Below are 9,349 nucleotides of genomic sequence, written 5' to 3'. Positions count from 1 at the left end.
TAATATATTATTTCCCTTCTCTCTTTCCTCCCTTAAGTCCTCCTATACACCCCTCCTTGCTTTCTTTCAAATTCAGTCACTTTTTCGTTAATTGTCGTTACATACATATACATATATGCATGTATATTCCTAGATACATAAATATAACCTGGTCAGTCTGTATACTGTTGCTTGCATGCATGCTTCTAGGGTTAACCACTTAATGTTGATAACCATCTGGTGTGTTCTCTCATTCCTTAGTTGTCTGTGGCTCTTGGACAGGGTGGGGGCTTCACCGGCTTCCCCTTACCCATATTAGCATTCGAAACATTAGCTGTTCTCGTTCAGCTCATGTTTCGACAATCACATTAGTGAGATTTTTATGGTGTAGCTTCTGACGTCCCAGACACAGTCTCACTGTAAACTTGTCCCACTAGCCCTTTCAACCCTTTCAACCCCCTCTTCTACAATGATTCCCTACCGAGTCCTAGGTACAGGAGCTTTATTGTTGATGTTTCTGTTTGCGACTGGGCTCCACAACTCTCCACTTTGACTGGTTGTGGTTTTCTGTAATGCTCTTCTGTTGCAAAGAGAATTCTCCTTGATAAGAGGTCTCACTACTATTTTTTAACATCATATTGGAAGTCCTAGTTCATAGAAATATGTTCATAAGAGAAAAAAAAAAGAAGGTTGTGGCTGCAGAGTTGGATCACTGGTTAAAAGCATTTGCTCTTGCAAGGACCCAGTCTCACTTTCCAGCACCCATATAGTGGCTCACAACTCGGTTACTCCAGTTCCTGGGGTCCAACACCCTCAAATGGTGCTTCAACAAATAAATATCTATATTCAAAAAATTCATCAATGAGAACAACAAAAAAACCTTGACACTCTTTACAAAATTAACTGAAAATGGATCATGGATCTATAAAGACAAAACTATAAAATTTTGGCAACATAGCTCAGTGGGCAAATAAAAAATAAAAAAATAAAACCACTTATCCTTACAAGCTTGGTGAACTGAGGTTAATCCCTGGAACTCACTTTAAAAGGCAAGATGAGGTGGCACATGCCTGTAATGAGACAGGAGGTAGAGACAGAAGAATTGTGGGGAAGATCAAGGTCAGCTAGTCTGCTTTAATCTACTGAGAGACAGAAAGGGAATGGATCAGAATGGGAAGAGAAATGAGGAGGGAGTAGAGGGAGAGGAAACTATAATCCGAATATATTATGTAAGAAAAGGATGGGTCTTCAATTAAAAATAATGACAATAATTCAAAAAAGCTTCATTTCAATAGAAATGCAGGTTCTGGCTTTGCATCGGGGTAGATTTTTGAAACTAGGTTTATGTTTTTTTTTAAACCTTATAAATAAATGCACCCATTGTTAACAAGGGTGACCACTTACAAAGCTACTTTTCTACTAGTCTTCTCCCTGAGTTGATCGAGGATTCTCTCTCCTGTTTCTCCTTCTGGACCCCAGATGCTCTACAGAAGAATTACTCACCTTCTCTCGTAACAGAAACACCTCCAACCACGTTTTGTGCCTTGACCCTATCCTTCTACTACTTGGGAGACTGAGGCAGGATACTGTTTGAGACCAGTTTGAGATACATACATAGCAGTGAGACTCTGTCTGTTCACTGTGTTCTAGCTGGGCTGCCTTGTCTGACTTCAGTAGAAGTTGTGCCTCGCCCCACAAGAGATTTGATGTGCCAGGGTGGGGGGCTTCACCCTCTCAAAGGAGAAGGGGAGGGGCAAAGGTTGTGAGAGGTGGTGACCTGAAGGGGAGGCAGTGAGTGGGATGTAAAGTGAATTTTCGAAAACAGAGTCATTCTGGATGGTCCCCCCAACTTCCTACCTCCCGAACTCCCAACCTCCCAAAGTTGCCTGTTTCCATTCTTTCTGCTGGCCCTCAGGGCTTCAGTTCTTTTCCCTCACCCAATACCAGATCAGGTTCCCTTCTTCGCCCCCCCAGCCCCCTCCCCCATTCACTTTTCCTCCCAGGATCCTCCCTCCCTCCCCACTTGTGATTGCTTTCTTCTCCCTCCCAAGTGGGACTGAGGCATCCTCACTTGGGCTTGATAACCTTTTTGAGTTCTGTGGACTGTATCTGTCCTTTTTATAGTTGTTGTTAGCTAATATCCACTTATTAGTGAATACATAGCATGCATGTCCTTTTGAGTCTAGAGACCTTTGGGGGGGGGGGTGAGAGATTCTCAGTACTCAAAGGGAGAGACCTTCGATGAAATGCCTGATAGTACAGAGAGGGAACGTCCAACAGGAAGGAAGGGTATCAAATGGGGAGGGGCCATCCCACAGTCACAATTCTGACCCATAATTGTTCCTGTATGAAAGAATTACAGGGATAGAAATGAAGAGGAGACCGAGGAAAAAAAGGTCCAGCGACAGGCCCAAAGTGGGATCTACCTCAAGGGGAGGTCCCAAGGCCCGACACTATTACTGAGGCTATGGAGTACTCAGAAAAAGGGACCTATCAGGACTGCCCTCTGAAAGACCCAACAAGCAGATGAAAGAGTCAGAGGCAGATATTTGCACCCAACCAATGGACAGAAGCAGCTGACCCCTGTTGTTGAATTAGGGAAGGCTGAAAGGAAGCTGAGGAGAAGGGTGATCCTGTAGGAGGACTAGCAGTCTCAATTAATCTAGATCCCTGAGATCTCTCAAACACTGGACTACCAAGTAGGAAGCATACATCAACTGATATGAGGCCCCCCAACACACATACAGTAGAGGACTGCAGGGTCTGTATTCACTCAGAAATGATGCACCTAACTCTCAAGAGACTGGAGGACCCAGGGAGTTTAAAGGTCAGGTGGGGTGGGGAGTGGGGGCATCCATGCATCCATGTGGAGATGGGGGTGGGGGAAGGAGATGTGGGATGTGGAGCAGTCGGAGGATTGATGGGGGGAATAAAATATGGAGTGTTAAATGAATAAATAAATAAATAAATAAATGTTAAAGAACAGAATCATAAGAACCAAAAAGAAAGAAAAGAAGAAAAAAAGGCACATTCTTGTATAGATTTTCCTCTCAGAAAGAAATATTCATTTGCCACAGAGTTGTTTCACTTACTATTTTAATCATGTTAATGTACTGATCACAACTATTAACCATTAATAACAGTTTTTCAAAGAAAACTGGGAAGTAGATTACTGTGAAGCTATTAAAAAAAAAAAAAAAACAAGAATTAGATGCTCACATGGTGGCTAGGAGGAACCAGCCTTCCATAGGAACTTTTACTACTCTATCACTTCACACCTAGGAAGAACCAGCCTTCCATAGGAACTTTTACTACTCTATCACTTCACAGTGGGTATATGCTGCTTCATAATAAAATTCTCAGTGTGGCAAGAAAAAATGTTTATTAACCGACTCCTGTATGTCTAACCTCCCTATACCAGTATATAAATAAACCAAAATAAAACAGCAAAATATATTTTAATAATCATACTTTAAAATTATCTACATATTTTATGAGTATTGATTACTTAACTTAGAATAGCCCTAAAGTTAAAAGTTACCAAAAAACATTTTGGAAACTTATAAGCTGGATACATTGTAATGTTTAAAAAGTAGACATCATTTCAAGGTTTTTCCCTGTTAACTACCTTTCTTCAAAGATTTTATTTTTAGGTGAACACTTCAATTTTTATTCACATGCTTTGTTTTCTCTTAAGAATCAAAAGTTACCCAAATTAAAATCTTTATGCTAATATTTCTACATATCCCTTAAAAAGAAAAAAGAAACAAAGAAAAATATAAGGATTTTTTTTTTAAATAAAACTCAGGACAGGAAGAGACTGAAAACCAAATTCCCATTTAGTTCCAAATGAAATTAAATTAAGAAAACTTGGTTTCTAACTGGGGGTGGAGTAGGGGTGGGACGACAAAGCCAAAACAAAGTTCAAGCGTATATATCCTTCACCCTACCCTTCCCCACCCCACACACCAACAGCAGCAGGAGCCCAGTGTGGTCTAGGCTAGGTGGCAGCGTCCTGTCCAGTGAGATGGCACCAGCAACACACTCTGCTGTCGTGGGATTCTGTGTGGCTAGTGGGTTATGGGGTGGAGTTTTCAGGATCTTCATGAAGCTCCTTGTTTAGCTCCACCAGCCTCTCCCAGCGCCTTTCTCCCCCCCCCCCCGGGCAAGGCTCCATCAAGAGTGGCCCCTACTCAGCTGAGGGCTGTTAACTGTCCTTCTTTTCTCTGTTCTCTGTCCCACTCTCATCATCATCATCTATCTCTCCCTCCTCCCCACTGAACTTGTCACGGGTCCACTTGGGGCTGGTACTGGACTTCCGGAACATGAACCAGCCCGGGGAAGGGCTCCTCGGCCACGGCCTCAGCTCATCCACTTGTTGCTGCCTTTGCCTACCCGGTCATCGTCGTGCAAGTAATACTTCTTGCTCTTGGGTGTGTACTCTGGATCCCATTCTTCCCTGCTTCTCTGTTGAAAATCCTTGTTGCTGTTGTTATTGTTACCAGAATAGTTTCCTCTGCCGCAGCCTCTCCCTCCTGCTTCGGGTAAATTGGAACGTTTCCCAAGCTCTGCGGCCTCTTTCACTCATACCCAAGAAGTGTTTGGTCCCCAATCTGGATTTGTCGAAACCTGAGGTGCTGTCCTCTGCTTCCTCGGGGTACTTCTCTGCTTTGTAGGAGTGAGAGGACTGGGGGAAGGAGGAGGAGAACCTACACAGGTCTGTTGCTCCGCGGTGCTTCTTCTGCTTCTTTGATCCTTTGTGGGTTTTCTTTGCTTTTCAGTTGATCTTTCTCTTGAGTGGTTAGAGTCCCTGGAATCCACAGACTCCCTTGATTTACCTCGCTTAAGATCTCTCTCCTAATGTTTTTTTACAACGTTCCATATCAAATCGAAGATCAACGGGACCATCTTTGTATTTTCCCTCAGCCTTGTAGTCAGGTTCCCGTGGACATTTTAATTCCTCATGAGTCAAACTGTGCTTTCTAAATTGTACTGGGGGAAATGTCTATCCTCTTGTGTATCTCTGGGCTTTTCTTATTTTTAGCTACGTCTTGTTCATTTCCTCTCTTTAGGTATTTAGTAAAGCGTTCGTGCAATGTCATTCCAGAGGATCCAAAGTGATGCTCTTTAACATGACGAACATTGGTCACTATGTGCTGGGCAAACAATTCTGAGGGGATACGCTGAGACCGAGCTGACTGTAAATGCTGGAAAATGGGATGAAATTCCTGCTACTTTTTGTTGCTATGGACTAGACCCGGACAAAGCTTTCATTTCTGAGCCAAAAAGCCGCTGGGCCATGCAAGACCCTCATCAAAGGTGTCCATCCATCCGGACATTGACCTGGGCCTCCCATGGAAAAGAAAGACTTCCCTCAGGAAATGTCTCCTATGTTCCCCAGCTTGTCACAGATCTCAAAGGTCTTCCTTGGGAGAGGTGATGAACTTTTCTCCGGGGCCACCTTGTATGCTTTTACCCAGAAATTCTTTTCTGGCACAAAGCCCCTGTGCCCACTTTTGCTCCTCTTGTCCCTTCAACGCTCCTCCTTTCGGGATCTCTCTGTGAAAGGCTCCTCCCCCAGGTCCTCTGCTTTTCCTTCCCTGCATGCAGGTTCTCCCACTTGCCTGACTTCTTTTTTTTTTTCCTCCTGGTTTTTGCTTGCACCGGCTATGACTTTAGACATAAATTTGGGCTTATCATCAAACTCAGGTTCCTTCCTTCCCTTACATTTGTCCTTATCTTGCTCATTCATCTCTTCCTTGTGGAAGTCAGCCATCTTTTCCTCAAAGTCATCCCGAAGTCCCTTTTGGGCAACTCAGTGTCCATCTTGGGAGCAAATGGATCAGATTTCATTTTGACATCATCATCAGAGAAGCCCCCTTTCTCTCCTTCAGCTTCTCTTTATCGGCATTCGTTTGTTTCTGCACTTTATCCTTCTCATTCTCTGTCTTCTGCTCTTACAGATACCTTTTTGAGTATGCTGCTCCTCCCGAAGCAGCACTCTCCTCTTTCTGAGATGAACCATATGCAGAGACAGTGGCTGGTGGACTTCTGCCCACAGGGCTCTTTTTGGATGGACTCAAAGCCCCAGAGCCATCGTCGAAGTGACCTTAGTGTGCTCCAGAATGATACCCAGCACCACCTGACATACATGAGCCCATCTGGGACACATTAGAAAGTGGAGGAGTAGGTTTTGGCACAGGGCTAGGGTGTGGTGACCTGTACCTAACCACCACAGACTGAAGGAGGCTTTTGAGAGCTGGGCTTCTCTCCCCGGGACTCAGATCAGAAACCAAGGCCCATGATACAGAACCAGTGCTGTAGATGGTGGCATCTGACCATGGCTTTAAGTTCTCAGACCCTTTCATATCTTGAGAGGTTCCTCCAGAGAATGTCTGCTCCTTAGCCTCATCGCCCTGGTTATCACCAGCTGCCTGAGATGGCCAGCTATCCTCGGAAGAAGATTTTTTCTCTTTTGTAGACTTTTGCTTAGACAATTCAATTCTGCTGTGGTTGGAGCACGACCGGGAGGATGAGGAACATCTTGACCTGTCAGAGGATGACTTGTCAGAGTTCCTAGAATGGCTCCTGGTCCGTGGTGAAGGGGACCTTCCCTTTGGGGACCGGGATCAAGAAAGGCCCCAACCAGGGCTGTATGCTTGCCAGTAGTTCTGTCCATTGGAACGGTAGTTTTCATAGCCACCTTGATTATACTGGCCCCGTGGATAAAAGCTTTGGTTTCGCCTAGGGAAGTAATAGGGCCTCCTGTAGCCACTGTTGTGACCTCAGAAATCTCAATTCTGATATGCTCTAGCGTGATTTCCTTTCTCTGTTATGAACTGGAGAATAGGATCTGGAACAAGACCTACAACTCAGCCTGTGCTTCCTTGAATGAGAGACAGATCTCTTTGGGACCCAGACTTTGAAAACGAACGAGACCGAGATCTGGATGCAGATCTTGAGCGAGAAGAGCGAGGCCCAGACTTGGATTTATTTGTTATTGACGTCTTGGAAGAGTTTACACCTTAGTAGAATCAATGGTTCAACTTGAACTGCCTCTGAAAAACACCAGCAGCACCACTGGCTTCTCCAATTTTCAGGCAGAGTATAACTCTTGACCGGCCAAAGCAACTATAGCTACAGTCTCGCATTGGCACAACCTGCCCAAACCTCCAAAGATTTATTTTTGTTTAATGTCTTTCACCTGAATTTTCAAAAGTACACTGCATGTGTTTCTGGTGTCCAATGAGCTTATAAAAGCATGCTGGATTCCTGAAGCTGAGTTACCATTGGGAGCCACCAAGTGGATTCTGGGATATGAATCACAGTCCTTCCTCTAAGAACAATAAACGCTCTTCCTGGGTGAGCCATCTCTCCAGCAATATTTCCCCAGCCCTGTCAACTACTTTTAATCTCCTTTATCTGATAACTCAAGTAGATCAAAAGTGTATGTTTATTTATGTTTATGCTGAAAATTTAGGATAGATGACTGATTTTATTAAACCAATAATACTAAGCTAGTCATATTGAATAAGATTCACCCAGCTCGTGTGGATATGAAAGACATTTGAGTTAGTTTCTGTACTTCCCATGTATTTTATATGAAAACTTACTTAGATCTCTATAGGAGTTTACCAATAGATTTGGTAATAGCATCTGGAAATAGGGAAATACATATATATATATATATATATATATATATATATATATATATATATATATATATATGATACACATACACCCTAATGCACAAGAAGATGCAAATAGGCCTATAGTCTAATTTTCTAAACTTTGGCTATTGATCAAGCATACTTATAGCATGAAGCTCACTAAGAGGGCTCTGATACATGAGTTGGCTCCCAGTTTTGTTTCATTTCCCCCTTTCATCAATACTGTGTTTCTACTCAATATGAGACTAAATACGTTTTACCGACATTGGTGGCAGAGACTTGAGATTTTCATTTAGCCTGACATCCAATCTTACAAAGGCCGTGGATTACATTTAAGCAAGAGACCAAGAGGTTATTAAGCATCTGTGGGTGTACTCCATCCTTGTCTGAGGAGACACAATGCTTGGCCTGTTTCCAATTAGTTCCAAGGTGGTTTCTCTGGGGTCCATGAGCTCTTTGTGAGCCCTGATAGGGCAGAGACTCTTGAGTGCTGGGGAGTAGAAAGAGAATGGTCTTACTTGAGGGAACAGAAGGGTAAAGGAGGTGGAGGGTCTTGATCCACTGAGGAAATAATTAGGATCCGGAGCAAAGGAGACCAAAAAAAGTTAAGAGGGAGCAAATTTTAATGTCTAAAAACTTATTAGACAGATAGTCATAAGGCACTCCAAAGATGGAGGAGTGGGATGATTTGCAGAGTGGGCTGACCCATGGGGCGGGCTGACCCGTGGGGCGGGCTGACCCGTGGGGCGGGCTGACCCGTGGGGCGGGCTGACCCGTGGGGCGGGCTGACCCGTGGGGCAGGTTGACCCGTGGGGTGGGCTGAGTTGTGGAGTGGGCTGGCCTGTGGAGTGGGCTCGCTTGTGGAGTGGGCTGGCTTGTGGAGTGAGCTGGTTTGTGGAGTGGACAATAGCAAGAGACTTTGGACTTGTAATTTTGTAAGAGGTTTTTATGAATACCTGTGGAATGAGTAGTATATTCATGGAGGTAAGGTGACCCCTTTTCTTTCCCAAACTTTGGCAAACCAGATATCCCTTCTGGGTATATTTCCCATGATTCTTTAGAAATGCCAACAAGGAGGATCAAAACCACGAAATTAATTATAATCCAAGCTCTTTGGAGGATACAAACCTTTCCCAGTATTTAGCATTATGGTTAGTAGCACCTAGCCTATTGTCGTAGCTCCCAATAGAGTGGAAAGAACCTCACCACAGTTTCAAGGATGGTTTACTACAAAGGACACTTTAAGCATTAAGAGGCAGTTTCTGTTTCCTTGGTTACCCGGCATCTACCTCCTTTCCCAACTACTCCTACTAAGACCTCAAGGAATTTGTCATGTTTAGGGCAGGCTTGGGACCCACAACCTCATTTTCCCTCTCTCTTCATTTCAGAAAGAGCGTGTTTGATCCATCAGTGTATTTGAGAAGTTCATACCCGGTCTGGTTTCACAGTTGAAGAACTGTGTGAAGGACTCACACAGAGAATCTCACTTAGGCCTGATTTTAATAATGTCTAAATGAAAGTTCAACTTTAGAATTTAGAGTTTATTTGGAATGAGTTAATACCATGGCAGCTCTTCAGACAAACTAAATGTGTTTTGCAGTTCTGAGAGGTGTGGTCTGAGTCAAGGAAGAGGTGTGGTCTGAGTCAAGGAAGAGGTGTGGTCTGAGTCAAGGAAGAGGTGTGGTCTGAGTCAAGGAAGA

The 9,349-nt window shown here is 43.8% G+C and overlaps 1 pseudogene; it reads right to left on the bottom strand.

The window, feature by feature from the left end:
- Nucleotides 1-4,168: 4,168 nt before the first annotated feature.
- LOC110324052 overlaps nt 4,169-9,349 on the bottom strand; it is a 9,493-nt pseudogene continuing 4,312 nt past the window's right edge.

The sequence above is a fragment of the Mus pahari genome, chromosome 7, assembly GCF_900095145.1.
Source record: "Mus pahari chromosome 7, PAHARI_EIJ_v1.1, whole genome shotgun sequence".
NCBI lineage: Eukaryota > Metazoa > Chordata > Mammalia > Rodentia > Muridae > Mus > Mus pahari.
This window is presented reverse-complemented; position numbering and strand designations above follow the sequence as displayed.